This window comes from Anas acuta, chromosome 2 (assembly GCF_963932015.1).
Source record: "Anas acuta chromosome 2, bAnaAcu1.1, whole genome shotgun sequence".
Taxonomy (NCBI): domain Eukaryota; kingdom Metazoa; phylum Chordata; class Aves; order Anseriformes; family Anatidae; genus Anas; species Anas acuta.
In genome coordinates this window covers 107,704,552-107,725,909 of record NC_088980.1, presented here as the reverse complement: position 1 = coordinate 107,725,909, position 21,358 = coordinate 107,704,552, and the positions used below count along the sequence as shown (strand labels likewise).

The window sequence follows — 21,358 nt, the reverse complement described above, 5'->3', positions numbered from 1 at the left end:
GTTGTGCAAGCCAGACTCAGATAACTTAGGATCAAAAAACAGAATAAAAATAAGTAAAATAATTATCTGAGTAAGCAAACATTAATAGGAAATAATTTTCTTCATTTTCACTTCTCTGAATAATTATACCTGGGGGCTATGATGAATAATTCATGAGATAGCATGCTGTTTCCATGTAGCCCTGAAAGCCTGTGCATTTATAATATGATCATTCCAAATAATTCTGGGGCAAACTATGCCTGGTAAGTCACTTCTGCACAAACAGCCTTTCAGCCTTAGGATACTTTAAGTTTCTATTAACAGAGCACGGCACTCTTCCCTCCCCCCCCCCCACCCCCCAATAAAATGAAGAAATTTTGGTTTATTTAAATCTCTCTCCCTCAAGTAACATTCAATAATTCATTAAAATCTTGTAACTCCCAACTTCCTTTAAGCTTTGCGAAATATTGACTAACTACTTTATATATTGATCTTAACAGCAATTAAATTTTTAAGGCACTCAAGACTACATTCTGGTCAAGGCAATATCTTCTTTTTCCCAGCAGCGTGGAAATTACCCCATGCAGCCCAAACCCAAAGCACAGTGTGTGTACCACACTAGTTTTAAAAATACAACATTGTTTCAGAAACAAAACCTTGACTCATAGCTTCAATGTTTCATTTTCTGACCAAAATATGGGAAACAATTACATACCATTTCTCTATTGAAAGTCCTGTTTGCCAAGAAATAGTCTTCGGTTCACATACTAAAAATAAAACAAAGAAAAAGGGAAGAAAAGAAGACCCCTGGTTTTTCTTTTTTGGCCTACAATGAACTTTAGTCTATCTAGGACAAAAAAGCCACTAGGAGGGTCACAATAGGACTAAACGATCTTTCCTCTCAAGATCATTGGGCACATTTGTAAACATGCAGCGCTTTGTCTCACAGCAAAGAAAACCACACTTCATGACCTGCGAAGTACTGTGTAAAGAGATAAACAAGAACAAAATATTTTCTGCAAAACACATTTCAGTCTTTACGCATAAATTATTCATTCACAACACTGCCATCTTTTAATAAATGTTGGGCTTTAAAGTAGAATTTCTTTGGTTTGGTTTGTTTCTAGCATGTTTACTGTCTTCATAGTACTTCTTTGTTTTTACTCCAGATGCAATAGAAATAATAACTACCACCAAAAATTATATATTCAAAGCCTGTAAATTTATGCACGAATCCTTTTCTGCTTAAACTACAATCTCAAAAATATGTCCTCTGCTTTCCTCTGCACTTCAATTCCAGTCTGGATTTAACCTTTTCCCTCATATTTCAATTGATATCTTCACAGTACACTAGTGTTATTCAGAAATTAAAGAAAAAAGAGGAAAATTAAAAATAAATTAAAAAAATTAAAAAGCAAGGAAGGGCTCCTGACAACCCTCCAAAGCACTGACATAGCTCTATCTTCCACCCACCACATTTTGCTAATTATATCTCAATAGCTCAGCTCTCTGAAGAGGGAGAAGGCAGCAGATGACGCCGTCAGTATGCTAGGAGAAAGAGCGAGACAAGTAAGCAAGGGAACCCCTGGAGAGAGGAGAATCCAGAGCTTGCAATTACCAAAACTCAACTCAATTATATGTGAAGATTACACGTGCTTCAAACCCACACTGAAGCCGCGGCATGCCTGGAACAATGATGTGTATTCTTTCTGCACAGAAAAAGGGACACAAAGCTTGACATGATGGTAAACAATGCAAGGAGAAAAAGTGATGTCTCTAGTTAAAATACCAAAAAAAAAAAGTTCTCCCCTTAAAATAACTTCCTTTGTCCTAACATCCTCCATCTCCTGCTATCATTCATTTTTAATCCTTTAAAAAAAAAATTAAAAAAAAAAGAGGCTTTAGAGGTTGGACTACACTCTGACACGCTCGAGATAGCTGTATTAACCTCCCTTTCAGGATCTTCCAGTAACGCTAAGCATCTTGCCTACCATCATCCAGACCCACTCCCATCCTACTAGTGCTTTAAATTACTGAGCATGTACTAAAAATATTGATGTTTATAAACAAAGTTAGCTCTGGACCGGTGACAAAACTTGGTAAGCGTTACTCCTGCCAGGAAGAGGCGGTGAGCAATACCTACCCTACTTGGAAGCTGTTGATGCATTTGAGAAGTACATCCACTTCCCTTACAAAAAAGTAAAGGTCACTGGCCAGAGGACATGACTCCAGATGTCCTTTCTTGCCTTTACTGTTTGCCATTTTGCTCCGAGACTGATTACTCATACAAAAATCTCCTTCCACAAACAGATGTTACATCATACCCAAGCATATGCTGAAGTTGTTTACAATGTTAAAGTACACTGGTTGGTTTCATGACCAAAGCTGTAGCATCCTCTTCGTTATGAATGAAACAAATATTTAGGATTCTTAATTTAGAGACCTATTCAGGGAAGGGAAGGGGAGAAACAACACAGATACTACATACCACCTGTGATAGAAAGTAGGAAAAGTTCTTAATGACTTAATTTTGGACAGGTGGAGAAGCAACAAAAGAGATGCTACTTGAATTCTGAATTGGCAGCACAAGCATCTTCATTAACCCATCCTCCCCAGGTATCTATCGCCTGTGGCACACCACAATAAAACCTCAAAATTAGTAATACACATATAATAATTGGGGAAAAAAAATATGGGCAGGGTATCCCTGTGTATTATCTTCAATGCATAAGAGAGATGCTGTTCTGAGTAATGATTCCCTTGATGATATACTGACTTACTACCAATCGAGCAGAGGAGGCATGGGTGTCACGAGGAGAGATGGCAGGACCAGAACCCACCAGCTTCTGCCATATCCTAGCAAATGCCAGTACAAAAAGAGCACTAAATACAAAGACAATTCGGAGGAGTTTGGCTTAACTTTGTGGGAATGACAGTTCTCTTATATAGGTTAAAGAAAAAAAAAAAGCTCTGTTTCTCTGGTACCACTTTGCAATTGCAATTTAAATAGGAAATAAGGCATATGATGCCTAACATGTTCTGTGTTACAAAAGACATGGCAGCAAACTTATTACAGAAATACCGATTTTATCACTAGTGATTAAGTAGCCGTTCAAGAAATTATTTAAAGCAATCTCATGTTGGTTAAAAATCAGTTAGCAAGCATACTCTAGCAGAGCAGCCTTATGATCTGGCACAGGATGAAAAAGACTTCGAAAATACCCCAGTGAAAGAGTGGCAGACCTAGGAGGTGGCCGGGCTGCCACTTGCTGACCATCCACAGCTGCTCTGTGATTTCTATAAAAAAAAAAAAAGCATTGCAGCAGTCAGGGCTGCCACAGAACCAGCAAACAGGTAACTCCATCCTCTTCCCAGGCAAGACTGGTCTCCTTTGCTTACACCAACCCGTGCTTCCTCACTTTGTTTTTTGTATGCAGACTACTTTTGCTTTCTTACCCAGATATTAATCACCCAACAGAGTAGCTTTTGTGTATTCCTGAACTCTGAAAGTTGAACCAAAAGTAAGGGATATGTGCATCACATACTGAGAAGTACGCATGTCTGATTGGAGCACCTATGATGAAGCAAATATATTGCCACCGTTTTCACATGCATTTAAAAGCAAATGTGCTGCAAAGCAGAGTAAAGCCACCTAGAAGACAAAAAAATATCTATTTTTAACTGATATTTGTAATGAAGTGAAGAAAAGCTTGGGGAGGGTACACTAACCAAAAATAAAGGAGAGAACACAGAGAAGGTCTCGTACATTTCTGGCATGCAACATTTTACTGCATAAATACTAGAAACTAAACCTTGTAATTTACCAGAAGAAATCTAGATTTTCAGTATGGGAATCTGGTGCTATATCATCAGATATGAAATCTATACTCTGTCATGTACACCTCCTCAGAGTACAACTGTCTGGAAAAATACAACCTGAACTAAGTAATTATCTTAATGCAATCAGAAATATTATCTGCAAAAAACTCTTGCTACGCACCCTGTATTTTAAATGGTTTATTAAAAAGGAAAGCTGGCTTATCTCGAGAGATCAGTCCCTGAAATTAATATCTTTTATGTTCTAAATAATGTATTGAAGTTAAGTAGCAGAGAAATTGGAAAAATTATTAGTAACATTATAGATCAGTATAAGAAATAACCTTTCCCCCCCCCCTTGAACAAATCCAACATCCTATCCTTTTTTAAACTCACAGTAAAGTTATCTGCAAATGCTCACGATGGTAGTCCTCCTTTTATATTTTTCACTGAACAGCTTTTCTGTATTAATACTAAACATGCGATAGCAGTATCCTGTCTGGGAACATGCAATGTTTCACAAAGCTTATATCCATAAAGTAAAGTTGGAGAACCAAAGCAATTACACTGATCAGCAGAGCTTCATAACCCAGTATAATGAATTTCTCAATGCAATAACAGACAATATGAGAAATTTCATATTTTCAAGAATGGTGGATTAGAGATAAATGAAAGATGCACACACTTGCAATATCTATACAATGCTTGAACTTTTCTCTGCCTTCATGATCTCTCTCTCATAGCAGCTCAGTGCACAAGAGGATTGAATGGCATAAATACAGACCCCTGAAAAATTAAGATTTGGAGACAGTGATGTAGTCAGTCATACAACAACTCCCCCTTCCCCCCCAAAAAATGACTTTGTGTTGTATACAAAGGATGAAGAATCATCTTTTCCAGTAAAACACCTTTAGCACCTTTAATGAGCTTAATTTAGTATTTAGTATCACGTCATTTCTCAAGACATGCCCATGTTACAGCCAGGAGGTTACAACAGAAGGCAACAGATGCTCACATCTTTGTCCTGCTGCTGAAGAGCAAGGCCATCATAGCTCTCCCAATCCCTGCGTAAATAACCATGTATAGCTAAGTCCATCAACAATCAAAATCCACAGCTGATGAGCTTTCAACTGGGGCAGGACCCTTATTTTCAATATGGTATAACAATACAAACCCCACACACACACATACTATAACTGAGCAGGCTACATCTCATCCGCAGCCTGCAGGTGGGCAGCCTCTGCGTAAAGAATCCAGGGGAACTCGATTTGAATTTCTCTGAACTGCATAGAAAAAGTGCATTACCACTTGAAAGACTCGTTTTCTTTTAATTCACCCTTATCAGTGCCATTTGTATTTTATTTCCAGTGGGCTTGAGCAGAGAGAGACTGATTCCTATTCCAAAAAGCTACCTCCCCTTTCCAGAGGGAGACTCAAAGCTCCACACCCCCTCTCACAGCAAGAGGTAGAGCACTTGGCTGCGGGTTTCTCATGAGTTCGGTATTTCCTGTTTGAAGGAAAACTTCTCCTCCTGTCCACTTAATGTGAGAGCTGGCCAACTTTCTGTCTTCTACACCTGAGATGCTCCTCCTCACATCTCAGGTGAGGAAGACAGTACTGGAGGGAGAACCACAGAAATTCATAAAACTAATACATGAAGACTCCTTCCTCTATAATGTGAGCTTTCATCTTCTCAGACCTCTCTGGAAGCACACGTAACGCGGCTCTGGAAAACACAGGAACACTCACACATTTGCTCTGTAAGGAAACCTGCTTTCCACTGCACTTCCCAACTTCTTTACTAAGATCGCACCTGAGCAAATCATGGTAATAACACATAATAGACATGAGAACCTGGAAGTCTCCTTTTTATGCAGAGCGTATCTTGCACTGTGACTGTAGTAAAAGCAGGAAAGAATTGCCAAGCAATAAACTGAATACCTGCACTTTCTTGGATATCTACGCTTCATGAAAAAAACGAAATCAAACCAACAAAAAAAACACTTAATGATGAGTGATACTCGCATAAGGTCAATGTCAATTAAATTTTAAGTGTCCCTTTCATGGTTCAGCTAGTGAGGCTTCCTATATAATTCTGCTGGAATATACAACATATAAAATGAGTAATGGAGCTTGTATTTGTATTCTGTCGTTCTGTATTAGTGTTGTGTACAGAAAACAAGATCCAAACAGTTAGTGATGAGTGAGGTGAAGAAAGGAAATGAAAATGTCAAATGTGGGAAGAAACTGTTAAATGGCACCAAGTGCCTGGGTGAGGTGTTTGTCTACCCATGTGCTGCTTGTCTTTCTCAATCTATCACCACAAAGGACAAGAAACCTCAGGAGGGATGAATGTCCTAAGTCAGAAGGATGGAGTGGTCTGCATCCTTGACTGCCTCAGGCAATAGCATGCTTGCCCTAAACTGTCAGTTTATGGTCTTCGCTGCAATCTGCCTCCTGTCAAAGGAAAATTCAGGAATTGAAATCCAATGTGACTTGCAGCCTTCAAAAAGAAAGACCATGCATGTTTTTCTTTCAAATGACAGAACAATGATTATAGGCATTTTCAGGGGGGATCACAGCATGGGCAGGGACATACATTTCCGTGTATGGGTTTGCCCCCATTTTTCACTCAAAGCAGTGATGAGAGAGAAGAGAATGACTGGGAGCGGTTGGCCCAAATGACCATGAAGTAGAAATATGGGCTAGAACATAAAAGGAAGTCCTAATGGAAAAGTAAAATGGAGAGAAGCAGCACTGTCATTACTGTCACTAAGAAAGGACTTGAATAACAGAAGGAAGTCAATCAAAATAGTTAAAAAATGAGAATAGAGAGAGACAGAAACGTGCTGCAGCTCCTCTGTGGTGGTTCATAACAGGGAAAGAGATGGTAAGCAGGAGGCAAACTAACCGGCTGTATGCTTGCCATTGCTCTCTGGGATGAGCAAGAGAACAATGCTGATTAAAAGCCCACAGGACATCTACTTCTACAGATGATGCCAATGTGAACATGTTGGATAAACTGGGATTTACCTTAGTTCTGCTTTTATTTAAAAAAAAAAAAAAAAAGTATTTTTACTTTTGTATGTGATGCTGGCTGTCTGAGGTAAAACAGAAGGTATCTGCACAAGTGTTCAGTTCAGAATGGCCACTCTGCTTTTACAGCATGAAAACTCGCTGAGAGGATTATATCCTATTCCATCAGAAAACAGCGATTTAGACTTGATTTCATTAAATCTTTCTTATACATGGGGATTTTAAAGAGTTATGTTTACATTTGCTAAGATTTATTTATATTTTTTTTTTAATAAATCACAGCACATTATTCATATTAAATATCCTGGGATGTTTACAACAGCAGCACAAATCGGGGAAGAAGTCATCTCTCAGCCATCTGCAGACACAAAGCCAAAGTTTAGCTCTGAGTGTGCTTTACCCAGAAACCCTAAAATTCACAACCCTTTACTGTTGTATGGACAACACTGGGGTCGTGCACTGAATATATTCAATAGAGAAAGTTATTAATTTAGCATGTAACCAGCTGAAACAACTGCATTTTGCCATTTGGGTTCTTTTCTATCTTTTTTCCCTCCTGGTTTCAATCCACTTAAAATGCATAATTGATCAGACTCAGACCTGCAAAGCTTGGTTTTAAAAACAGACCAGAAAATAAAACTTGGAAAAACAGGGGGATGGACAATTTTGAGGGTGGGAGGGAAACAAGAATAGGGGAAAGGGAAATAGTAGTTCAGTTTACAACCTCCAAAACAGACTTCGATGCAGTTCAGAACCTACCTTTGCTTTTACTGAACTCCACAGTAACACAACCATCAAGCCCAGTGGCACCACTGGTAGATCACTATTTAAAGCATCTGAGACCTGAACTCTACATCTACATGACAAGGATGAGCTCTGGCCTTCACAGGAATCTTTTGGGGTTTGCATGCAACACCGTTAGGACTGGAGATGATGCTGCAGCAGAGCCTACTGCTACTTGTGCAAAACGAGAGGTTTCCCCATTGTGTCACAAGTCGCTAAAGCCCAGGCAAACACACATAAAAGCACAAGAACAACAGAACAGAAAGAATCGGTGAAAGAGATGCTGAAAACACAGACATGAACACCCTAGCTCTGGGGATTCATATTAAAGCACCTCCGATTAAGAAGGTGCTTTAAGCAGGAATCCAGGCTAGTTGCACCCAGCACAGTTGCAGTCAATAGGGCAGCTGCATAAGAATCAAAAGGATTTTTTCTGAATGACCTCCAGAATTTTAAATGGTTGCTGGCATAGGTTATACCTTGGCAAAGACACATGCTTTGAATCCGATACAGTCATTGGAAGCTGACTGTGTATTTCTTATGAGTTTTGCCCCAAGGCAGGCCATGTTTTCACCTCCTCCCCTACCTGGTGAGTACTGCTTCCACTGTAGTCCCTGCATATAAAGAGGAGATAAAACTGTTGGTGGAAGACCATCACACAGCATGAGGATCTGTTCTGGATTCCCCTGCTGCTACTGTTTGGTACAAACATGGAAAGACTGTACAGTTTAATTTGTCAACATATGCATTACTAAAGAATTTGTAACCTATTTACAGGTATTAGATACATGCAAAATGCTCAAATGGAGAGTAATTCAAAGAAGGAGCTATTTACACACTGGCTTTACAGTTTACACCTAAATTCAGAAGGATCTTCTGATTAACCAAAATGGTGTTTCATGATAAAAATATTTGCTAAAGAAAACAGAAGAAATAAAAATTTGTTGGATCATCTGATGTGGATCTAGCACAGCTCTGCACTAGATTTTAACATCTTCATTCGCATTATAAAATGCCTTGCTCCCGAAGCAATATCATAAGGTGCATCTTCAATCATTGCCCTGGGGAATAGGGCTATACCCAAACAATCCAGGCAAACCAACTCATGCCTCTGAGAGTTGGTTTTACTATAGAAAAGGGAAGTTTACAAAGACCCAGCACCTGCCTTCTCTCTCTGCTGACCTGTCACAGGGTGTTTTTTTGTTTTTTGTTTTTTTTTAAACCTCTCAGCTGTTCCTCTGCCCCTCACTGCCTCTTTCTAGCTCATCCGAGCACTCTGTTTTTGCACAAGCAGTTGGGGCAACATGAGCTGGATAAGCCCCACTGATAACATCCTTGGGGAGGGGTGAGTTTTCTGCAGAGCAGATGACTTTTTAGGAATTCCCCAACGCTCTCTCATTAATGATTTCCACAGAAAGACTGAACGCAGTAACACAGCTAGGTTTGTCATTAGCCCTCTGCCAGCAAAACATGGGGAAGAAAGGAGGAAAATTGAGGAGGGGAGAGGAGGAGCACACACAGGGGGAAAAAAAAAAAAGGAAATAAGCAGACTGGATGACTTATGACACAAAGTATCTCTTGCAGCAGGACTAATCTCCATTTTCTCTACTACGATGGAGCTTCTTTATGGAACACTTCATATACAGCAGGAGATTATTGATTCACCATCCATCAGAGAGGTTGTTTTTTGTTTCTTTTTAAGTCTGATAGCTTTGTAGATAGAGTTCTACTGAACACATGTAATAAAATTGTTTCTTATTTAGTGGATTATTCCTAGGTGGAGAAATAGCATCCCGAATTTAAAAGTAATTCAGCTTCACCCTCATCCCGTCATAACTATATATCTATCTTCATAATACGATCATCACTGACCAGCTCGGCTCAGGTAAGATGAATTTGCAAGGATCTTATGATACTAATACAATTTAATCTGGAAGAAAAAGAAAGCCCCAGAAGATACAAGTAAACAGCAAATTGCTCAGTTGTTCCTCCTAAATGCAACAGCGGCATAAAGAAGGGCTCATTTCCCAGGCAGCAAGAGAGTGATAAGTGAGAAGCAGACCCCGCAGACCCCTCCCCAGCTGCCTTAAGTGAAGCTGAGAAAGGTTCACAAATAAGCGAAAAATCAGGAAATGCAGCTTTTTTATTTGGCCTGGTGGAAAACAATCCTGATAGCTGTTCCACCGTACGCAGACTGTGATCATAAAAATATTCTGCTGCCTTTTTATCGAGTGCTTTGTAATTTTTTATTCATTTATTTTTGGTGTTTTAACTAGTCACCTGTCCTCCAAGACTGGATACCCTCTCCCCCAAGCTTCAGCTTAGGGTTTAGCCAGGAGAATTATAGCCAACTAGTGCACAAAGCAACACCTTAATAGGTACAGAACTGGAAATCCAACCATACCAATTTTCAGTTTCAATAAGCTATGGTGTTGCTTTTGCCCAGCAGCTCGCATAAGTTGCTTACAGTCCTAGCTAATGAAAAGGTCACTCGGTAGTGACTTTTTCCTTTATTTTTTTAATGTCACAGAAACCCCCGGGGCCATCTCCAAGAGCTCTGCAAATGCCAGACTCCAAAAGGGATGAGAACAGCTTTGGGGCTGTGGGTAGGAGCCCGACTGGAGCCCAGTTGTGAGCACACACACACCTTGCTGCTCCCCAGGAGAGGACAGTGTCCCCCGAGGAACTGCAAGGTGACCACCAGCTTCCCGCAGACTTCTACCTGCTGGTATAGTGTCTCATTGTTGGCTGTTTTACCAAGTCAGATGCTTCCATACTTTTCCAAGAAAAATAATTTAAAAAAATCATTATTAGCAAGATGGGACCTTTCAGGTTCAAATTCACAACCCATCAAGCTTCATCATCCAAACCAAGGTGATGCAGTAATTGTAACCGCAGTACTGAAGCACGAAGATTACACTGACTCACAGAAACATAAAGGTTGGAGAAGACCTACAAGATCATCTGGTCCAACTAAACCCCTACCACCAATGTCACCCACTAAACCATGTCCCCAGGCATCATGTCCAACCTCTCCTTGAACACCCCCAGGGACGGTGACTCCACCACCTCCCTGGGCAACCCGTCCCAGTGCCTGACTGCTCCTTCTGAGGAGAAATGCCTCCTTATTTCCAACCTGAACCTCCCCTGGCCTAACTTGAGGCCATTCCCTCTTGTCCTATCACTAGTTACCTGTGAGTAGAGGCCAACCCCCAGCTCCCCACACCTTCCTTTCAGGTAGCTGTAGAGAGCAATGAGGTCTCCCCTGAACCTCCTCTTCCCCAGACCAAACAACCCCAGTTCCCTCAGCCGCTCCTCACAGGACTTGTACTCCAGGCCCTTCACCAGCTCTGTAGCCCTTCTCTGGACACGCTCCAGGGCCTCGATGTCCTTCTTGCAGTGAGGGGCCCAAAACTGAACACAGCACTCGAGGCGCAGCCTCACCAGAGCAGAGTACAGGGGGAGGATCACCTCCCTGGTCCTGCTGGCCACACTGTTCCTGATGTGCCAGGGTGCCGTAGCCCTTCTTGGCCACCTGGGCACACGGCCAGCTCATGTCCAAGCAAGCATCAATAAGCACCCCCAGATCCTTTTCCTCTGGACAGCTTTCCAGGCACTCTGCCCCAAGCCTGTAGCACTGCACGGGGTTGTTGTGACCAAAGTGCAGGACCCGGCACTTAACCATGTTGAACCTCATCCTACTGGCCTCTGCTCATCAACCCATCCTGTCCAGGTCCCTCTGCAGGGCCTTCCTACCCTCTGGCAAATGGGCACTTCTCCACAACGTGGTGTTATCTGCAGACTTACTGAGGGTGCAGTCAATTCCCTCATCCAAATCATCAATAAAGATATTAAAGAGGATGGGCCCCAACACCGACCCCTGGGGAACACCACTGGTGACCAGTCACTAAACTGATTTCACTCTATTCACCACCATTCTCTGGACCCAGCCATCCAGACAGTTTTTTACCCAGCAAAGAGCCAATTTAGAGATCTAAAGGACAAAAATTAAAAGAAGAAAACAGCAACCACCACATTCCAGATGCTTTGAACGCAACAATAAAGATCATTTAGCTAAGAAAGATTTCTTAAAGCACATAACAAATGTATAAAGTACTTGAGGAGAAGCAGTAGATATAATACAAAGAATAAACTACATAGGAAAGAAAAATAAGTAAAGGATAGCCTGGAGTAGAGAGGAACACAAAGGGTGAACAAAAGTTATGGACAATTATCAGATAGGGAAGTAAATAATTGAAGATATTTTTTTCATTTCTTGAATTGGCAGGAGATAGAAGACTTTAAACATCGCTTTGTTTTTGGTTCTTTTATCAGTTGGAAGTAATGACCAAGTTCATGAAAACAGATGGACATGTAAATATTTTAAGATCTAGTGTATTTTGCATTTTCTGCTTCCTGAAAGTAATTACTTTTCTGTGTTATTTACGCACAACTAAAACCGCAGAGTTAATTGTTTAAAACATCTCTTGTCATATGGAAATATTGCAAAAGCAAACCAAATATCACATGTTGCAACTGTAAACTGTAATCAAAACATATTCTAATGCATAAATAATTGTATTTGATGAAGGTTTCTAATATTCTCAAGTAGTGATATAGGTATTAATGCTACTGAAGTGCAAGTAAAAACAGCCTCTAAAATGAGCTCCAAAAAATCTGCCTCCAGTACCTGAAAGCACACACACAATTCCACCAGAATCGAGTCACTTAGAAGACAAGCAGCTAAGTACAGTTCACTAGTCATTTCCAGACGGAAAAGCCTCACTGATTAAGACAACCTTAATGCTGTACGAAAACACTGCACATCAAGGACTTCTTGCCATATCAAGGTCCCACTGACTCCACAAAACCTTTAAAATTATTTACTTCTTGAAAGTACAGCTTTCATTTAAACTATAACCTGAGTATAACATACTTAAGCACAGTATTTGTTTATACAAGTTTGCTTCCCTATTTCTTCTTTAAGAATTCATGACCCAATCGAACTAATTACCTTCAAACTTTTTTTTTTGTTTAATTTCTTTATTTCCTACTTTATGGCTATTCAAATCAGAAGGTGAGGGAAACCTGCAACAGAAAAGAGAGTTCCAATTTCTAGCATTTAAAAATTAGATTAAATATGAGCCAGGAGAAATGGCATACAATTAAGGGAAAGAAAAACTTCTAAAAGCAAAAAGCAAAGCAAAAGTTTTTCTTAAAACAGCCTGCCCAGTTCATTTGGCAATTTCTGTTTTTCTTTTAGATGGCAGAAGGAACGAGTTATATCATAAAATCCCGAGCTTTAAGGTTTTGTTCATTTGATAGTCTGTATTTCAGCAAGCATTCTTTCATTATTCACTGATAACTTCATATTATAAGGCATGGTTTTAAACTCAGACTTACCTAGCTCCTGCAAGACCTCACTTTCAGGATGCCATCTGGCTATTTAAGAAATGCACAGATATTCTTCATCAACCAATCAAGGGTTAGAATGAGATTGTAGTTACTCAAATTAAGGTTGCCATCATTATCAACTTCAGCTGTACTAAGCACTTTTATTATCTATGTCTAAGATCAATTATCTTGAAAGAAGAGAAAATTATGCATTAAGTAGATGAATGGCAAAATAAGGAATTTTTACCTTTTTAAAATTTTAATCTACTTTTCAATCTGTTTTCCATTCTCTTATTTTTCTTTAAAAAAAAATTAAATTTTATCTATTTTTCACGTTATTTTTATACCCCAAGGCCAATTCAGTAGAGACATGAGTAAGCTAGCTTTCCTTGCCCAGAAGGTCTAACTCTTTTATTCTTTCTTAATCTGCCTCTCCTGCTGTCTACCTGTTGACAGGAGGTCGGTGCTAAGCAATGCAATTAGCCTGTTAAGAGTCAGTATTACAGAAGCAAATTACAACAGGAAAAAAGAATCAGAAGATAAAGTCGGCAAGTTTAAAGATTTAAAGTTTTAAATCAGTATTTCTGCAGAATGAGAAAAAACAAACTACCATACATACATCTTTATACATAACAGCAGTAACAGGGTACTCAAAAACAGGGAACCCATAAAGCTGGGCATCACAACTTGCACCTTTGCACACAGCCTTACACTGACTGTATTTCTTCCTATGCACTTCTTCTCAAAGAAGAAAAAGAAAAAACAAAATGAAGTTGTGAAACATCATGAAACATTTCAGACCAATGCTAGAAAGGCGACCTATATACTACAGCTTTGTGGTTCATATGTTCCAGACGCTGTATTCATTTTTCTTCCAAATGTGAACACTGAAACAAATATCCTGTCCTCTCTCTCCCAGTATTAGGCAGGTGATGCTGAAATGCAGCCCACAGTGAGAAATGACTGAACTCTGTGCAGAGCTCTGCACCCCTGTGCCAACAGGTGCATCTCACACTAGCCCTTTTCTACCTACGCTGGTGACCAACAGCACTTCCATAATCCCAAAGCAAACTGACATTTACTTACCTGAAAGCTCTCCTTTCCTCTAGGAAGATCTAAGTCATGCTACTGCAAGTGCAGTAAATATGCTGCTGCAGCCAAAGCTGCAGGTACTCAGCAGATAAATGCTTCACAAGGTATTTTCTGGGCATACTGCAAGACGAGGAGCACAGAAGACCTGAAACATTTTCATGACAAAATTGCAAAATGGGCTGCCCCACATCTCTGACCTCAGCAAGCAACCTCTCCTAAACTCCCTGCAACACAGCCCCCACCTGGGGCTCAGGTTTCTTCAGAGGGGGCCTAATGCTCCCAACTGACATCAGCTGGAGCTAATTTATGCCTGGTTGTAGTTCCACTGTTGCTGTCTGCCCTTTAGTCCTACGTGATCTGCCTCTACCTTTCCTATCCCCACATGTGAGCCAGATGGGAGAGAAGGGCTGATCACCTTCACTGCTACTGCACTTCCACTGCTCTTTGGCAAATGTCAGTCAATCAAAAGGAGAATGCACCTATAAATCCTCATTCATCTGTATAAGGGCACGATAATCTTCCAGTTTAATATACTGTCGAAGTTACAAATTAAATCAACTGCTAGAATTTTGAAGAGCTCTCATTCTTACAAGCTAGTACTTCTACACAGAAATGAAACAGATCCTTCCAAAAGCTTGCAAGGAACATAAAATCTGGTCTGTTTTAGTGTTGCTGCTGTGTTTTATAAGGACCAGGCATTTAAAAAGCATTTTGCATTAACAATAATCTATTGCATTCACAATGCATTCATAACCATGACAAATAAAATTAAGCTGATTTCAGTATAAATTTTAGCATCAAATGTGTTATGGTTGCATTTAATATAACCACCTCTGACATTTCTTGATTATGTATGTATATAAAGCTGTTCAGAAATAAGTCCTAGAGGGACTTCAAATGTGAGTGCTGGCAAGCTCTGTGTAAGTTCAGTCTGTTGGTATACATGGACGTTTTGTAAAGCTACTTTGTGGATTTGGGTTTATGTTAACTTGGTGGAAGAGGGAATACAGAACATCAAGTGGTTCACAAACCACAGAAATTTACATACCATCAAAAATACACAGCTAGTACTAGAATTTATGTAAACTGCCATACCTATTTACCTGTATAGGTGTTGTTGCTTAAGGTAGGGGACAGCAAAATCATCCTTCAATTGTAGAGCATCGGCCACGTGCCATGTAGCTGCTTTAGTTGACAACTGCACTGCCACTCCTGCTAACGACACACCGCAGCCCGATGCATCGGAGGCTAATCCTGAGGTTTAAACCAATGAGTCTCTATTATCTCTTGCTCTTAGAATGTGCCGCATCAGAAATCGGACGGATTAATGAAACGCTGCTACTGCTAATTGCTGACACAGGAGTATTTAGGGCACTGAGGCAATCACAGGAATATAAAACTAGCAGGGAGAGAGAGAGCACGCACTTCCTAGCTTCCTTCTACACTACATTAATCAGCCACGCTATGTCCTGTTGTGAAAGACCTAACATATGCTTTATCACTTAGTCCCAAACAAAGTGGGTCTTTTCCATATTAAGTGTTCTTTGGTTTAAACAGCTGTGTTACTAGCAACTCAAGAAGCTAAACACTGAAACAAAGCAGAAGATGAAGAATGAAGAAAAGCTTTCATATTTACTTCCTACAGAATTGTGCATAAACACAGGAAGAGGCTAATAACTCTTAAACCACATGAAACACTGGGGCATGATCCCGAGGGAAAAGGGCAGGAGAAACTGCATGGATGCACCAACCAGCCTTACTTTTGCTGACATAAAAAGCTGAGTTGGGTAATAGACAAAAAGGCAGGGAAACAGACAATTTTACTCAGTAGAAATCACAGCTTACATTGTCAAAAAGCACTGATTCATTGTCAAGACCTGTGAAGGATGTAGAGATGCTTTGTTTTGTTTTGAGTCAATGCCCAGAAAAAGTCCCTTAACTACAGAGACCTCAGTGGCTGATAATCAGAGTAGTAAGCACTTCCATGTTCTCACTGATTTACCAACCTGCAAGTTTAATAAATGCTGTACATTTGGATCAAACTTGCACTGAAGCCCCTTAAAATATGCTCCCCCCCCCCAAAAAAAAAAAAAAAAAAAAAAAAAGAGAAATTACTCACTTGATGGAATTATGCACATTACAGAGAAGTACACAAGAGATTTTCCTCATACTTAAAGAAAAAAATACCATTAATTTTCTGTAATGCAACAAACACTGGTAAGTTTGTTCGCTTGGGATATCACAACCAATAAAAGCAAAAAACAAATAAAAAAACAACAAAACCAGAAACCACACAGGTGAATAGAAAGGATGGAGTACCACTCTAGGCCCTGGCCAACCACTCATCTAATGGCTATTCAGTAATTAGGAGAAAATAGGCTTAAAAACAGAGTAATACATACACTGAATATAAAGAGACCTAAAAACATTTATTCTGAAGAGAACAAAAATTCAACATGTATATGGAATTCCTCACATCTTTCTGCTATGACCTTAATGTGCAAACATCCACTCCTAACTCTCAACTGATGAAAAGCTGACATAACAGTGCTTTTCCAGCACCATGGGTAGTTCAGGATTTCCAGAGTTCAGAAATCTGTCAAACTGCCAATGTCTACCAGTCAAGCGATGCTGAAGCAGCGCAAGGCAACACTTCTGAAGAAGCGAAGAAATAGAAAGGAGCCTGTGCCTGCAAGTTGCACTGCAGCACCTCTGTCTCCATCTGCAAGGGTTTTAAAACTTGTGAATCTCTCAGCCTTTATCAGTGCCTTTACTGTGGTCTGCTGTAGAAACTCTAGAGGCATTTCATGACCAGAAGTGGTTGAAATTAGTCTCCATCGCCAATAGATTACTGCCCAGGAAAACTCTCTCCTGTGAACTTAGGAACTTGAATTTAGCAACAGATCTGAAACAGCACTTCTGCTTCATCTCAAAGAACATCTAATGGAATTAAACAAAAGTACAAGTGTCAAAGCTCTAGAAAAAGTATTAAAAAATCTGCTAATTTGTAATGATTTTACACAGTAAAGGTTAGATGTCTTGTCAGTGTTTTGAAGAACTAGAAAGGAATGGGTGGAAAAAGTATTTGCCAATGTAATTGGTCCACAGATCAAAACCAAGAAAGTGAATAATGCAAACACAGATGTTAAAATTCTAAGTTCTTTCTTCGCACACCTTTCTACTAAAATACCATTCAAATGCCCTTACACATGTATTTTTCTCTATTTTTTGATGCTTCAATGATGAAATATCATCTTAGAAATCAATTAATTATAACTGAAATCACCTATTGCAAAATCAAATACTATCTCAAGATTAAAAAAGCATTAAGATGCTTTGCTTTGGAAAAAAAAAAAAAGACTGAAGTACAAATACTTGCTGTACCACAACATTTTTGAAAACACACTCTAATAGGCTGAAAAAAAAGTTTCAAAAGGCCTGAATTTACATTAGTATGTTTATAATGATAGCTGAACTTCAAATAATTGAATATATTATATTGCTTTTTTAGAACTACATAGTCATGAAAATTTTAACACTTAAAAATGATGCAGTAGAGGCAACCTCTGTGTACGAGATTCCCAGCAGTATTACAGCGTGCAGTCTTTTGCCAGAGGTGTATAATGTCCCATAACTTCTGGATGTCACTTCCAAACACAAGCAGGTTATGATGTGAAAAAGGAATTTTGGAAAACAGAAGATTACTGAAAATAAGATCATTGGATGATATCAAACATTGAACTTCTTGAGAAAAATGATTTGAACTCTGGTGATTTTTTTTTAATTTATTTTTCAACTCACCTGAAATTATTCCCCTGGTGTTCTGGTACTAACACAGTACCAAGAAAACAGCCAGCAGACCTGAGGATATGCTGCGGCTCTGACTTAAATTGTGTCACAGGACTTGCTGCACTTCAGCAGCTCATTTGGCTAGGAGCAGAAATCGGGGAGATAACATATTTTGTTAAGTACAAGTGAAGTGTCCTTTCAAAACTTAAGCTAAGTCGGGTACTCCTTATAAATACACACACCGGTATTTTCAGTTGCCAATTACCCTTTGGCTATGGCAATTTGACAACAAGCCTTTGCTTTAATGACTGCTCTGCTGAGCTGCTGTATTGTAAGTGTGAGGCCCAGCAAGCACTGGAGCATCCGACTGGGGCTGGCTGTCACCACACGTGCCTGCGGCATGGAGCTGGAGGAAGGCAGCTGAGGGGAGAAGTCACTGAGCAGCTCAGAAGCATCCTCACTACTATGGGATGGGACTCCAGTAACACAGGTAGAAGGGACCACAGCCATCCCCAGGTCCACACTGGGCAGTCTTTAAACTCCCCAGAAAACTGAAAGGTTGGAAATCGGGAGTTGTACAAGCTGCGAGAAGTGGTTTCATCATATTGCTTCCTTCTTTACCAGATCTGTGACTGTTAGGATCCTGAAGTCACAGGATCTTCATCTTTGTACCATACTGAACCTTTGACAGATGTGCAACTTCAATAACCGAAGAGCTAGGAGCAGAAAGCTCCCCAAGATATTTTAAACGTATTATTTTTTAAAGAGAGAGCAATAGATGACCTCATGCATCTAGCCTTTAAAAAAACGCAGCTATTTTAGCAATTTTCTAATTCACATTCTAGCCTATATCCAAATATTATGACTTAATACTTAAAATGAACTGGGACTTCTTTCCCAGACTACATTTGGAGTTGATTTTTGTAGTAATTATTTTCTAAGCCTGTTGCTGTGGGAATAGTGGCATAAGCAATTAGAACAGTAAATGACTAAGCTGGTACAAGTTGGTAAATGGAAAGAAAATTTATGGTCAAATAAAAATGTTCAGGACAAAGAAAAAGAGAAAAAAAGACAGAAAACTGACACTGCACTGTCAGTTAAACTAGGAAAAAAAAATACCTTAAATCAGAAAATTTGTAATTTTTAATACTTGAGAAAGACAACCTGTGTTGCTGCTTCAAAAAAAAAAAAAATCATGTATTTTTTTTTAAATCAACTGATAAATTAGTAGAACACTCACAAATGTGCCATTGCATTTCTCCTAGTCTTTCCATGCAATAAAGCAGTAATTTTAACTGAAATTAGCAACCAAATATGGCAAATCTGTCTTTTCACAAAGATCAGATTTTCAAGTTCTTTTAAAGACTAATAATATTCATTATTTGCCGTAATTCTCTTTCAGGCTTTTTCAGATCACACTATGATGGAAATACCTTTTCTACTGGGAAACACTTATTAGTGAAAATCTGACTGTGAACCACCAAAAAGATATTATTCCTTCTTATTTTACTACTGTTCTGGCAGAGCAACCACATCACCTACTAATATTTAGAGTAATTACTTGTGGTATTATATCTCCTCCTGACTAGAATGGTTATGCTTTGATGTTAAAGCTTTGTGGGCGGAATATCACCAACCTACTATTATTCAGCAAAACTTAACCACAAAATATGTAGACGAACCTTTTTTTTTCGTTTAGGCAAGTAAAAGCTATTTAATTATTTAAAAATTCAATTTGACTTTTGAGGACACATACATAGGATGAATCTTCAGAGACAAACATAGCGTCTCCTCTGCTTCATTTAAATCTTTAAACTAGTATTGCAGTCTTAATGTTTTCATTATTTGGACTTTAATCTGCTGATTACTTTGTTGATGTAGGCTTATTAATGGATGGGCTTGCTGCCCCCAATTAGTGCCTTTAATTATTAGTTCCTCGATGGATTTCTCTTCCTTTTGTTGTTGGTAGGCAGCCTTCTATTGTTGTTTTCTCTTTTTTTTTTTTTTTCAGATTCTTGTTCTGCTTTCCTTGAAGATACCGCATTTGCTTGTGTAACAAGCACAAAAGTATATTCATAACAGCAGTAAACATTAAGCCACACTTTCACAACGGGCACTCTTACCAAGGTCATTACACTGAATATTGTTCTTTGTTCCCTTGCTCTTTGCCATTCTTGTGGCTGATGCTCTCATGGCCAAAACCTCATTTACGTATTTTATTTTCATGTCTCTTCTCCACATTCTAATGCAGCTCTTGTAAAAGTCGTGGTGCTGTACTGGCCACAAAAGGACTCACCCATTTGCTCATACAGTCTCTGATCTTTGCTATACAGCAGCTGATTTCCAAGGCTTCACTGAGTTATTTGTTGGGGGTACAGAGGAGTGGAGGCGTGGGGATTGGTAGCACTGAAATTAATTTTTGAAGTCAGCTTCTTAGGAAAACATTTTCCTTTTTGTATTATACTCTGGCGGGGCTTTTCAGCAGGGGATGCCTAACTCGGAAATTGGTTGATTCTGCAAAACTGCACAACGCTGACCTTCACGAAAAGATGCAAAACATTCCGGTTCTCTCAGGACTTTTCAAGGAGAGAACAGTGAACAAGCAGATCAGAACGGCCTGTAGCTTTCATTCTTTCCTGATGACAGCTGTTTTGTATATATGTATTTTTTTATTTCTTGCATACCATTAATAGTACATTTCAACTAATGGACAGATAAACGTTTTAGGATAACATTTTTTTCCAAGTATTTTAAGTTGCCTTTCTTCTTTTGTAAAAAATGGGCTTCAGATGTCTGTATTTGCCAGCAATTTTTCAGTTCAGGGATGATCTAACTGAAGTAAGCCAGAAATTCCTACACCATAATTCAGCTTCCATAAAGACCCCCCCTTAGCTGCCACGCAGTCTGCAAGGCAAACCAAGGAGGCAGCATCTTGGCAGCAAGCTCCACCGAGGCAAGGGGCTTAGGCATTATCTTCCCCCTCAAGACTGAATTCACCTTCTCCATATTAAGTCACTCACAACAGGAAGCAAACACTGTTCCATCTGCAACCCTGTAGCCATATCAATCAGCTAATATTTAAATTTAACCACATGAAGCTTACTTTTATACGAAGCCTTGGGTCCTAGTTTTGGCTGAAATAGAGTAAATTTTCTTCACTGGAGCTTGAGCAATGCTTTGGATTTTTATCATTTTACTGTGTTTCAGTTGCACAGGTATCATATGGAGTCTTGAATGAAAACTTCACTTCAGCTTTTGTCCAAATTAGCTAGCTTCAGACAAAAAAACTGTGTTCTGACTGCATCTCTAGCTGACCTTTACTTCTCCTGACTAATGCAAAATCAGTTTTGCTCATAAAAAGACCCCTGAGCAGTTTTCTCAATAGGCAGGATGGGGAGGACAGCAGCATCACTTCCTCAAAAATAAATTGAATTTGATAGGAATGCAAACCATCTCTGTATTTTGTATT

At 39.4% G+C, this 21,358-nt stretch overlaps 1 protein-coding gene across 13 annotated transcripts in view; it reads right to left on the bottom strand.

Annotated features, from left to right (window-relative positions):
- PTPRM (protein tyrosine phosphatase receptor type M) overlaps positions 1–21,358 on the bottom strand; it is a 468,093-nt gene that overhangs the window by 409,373 nt on the left and 37,362 nt on the right. Inside the window, exon 1 of one of the 13 annotated variants that reach the window (XM_068671600.1) lies at positions 14,095–14,268. The exons of the other annotated variants lie outside the window; for them this stretch is intronic. The gene's annotated coding sequence lies outside the window, so the exon portion shown is untranslated. Of the gene's footprint in view, positions 1–14,094; positions 14,269–21,358 lie in introns of those variants that run through there. 13 annotated transcript variants of the gene reach the window in all.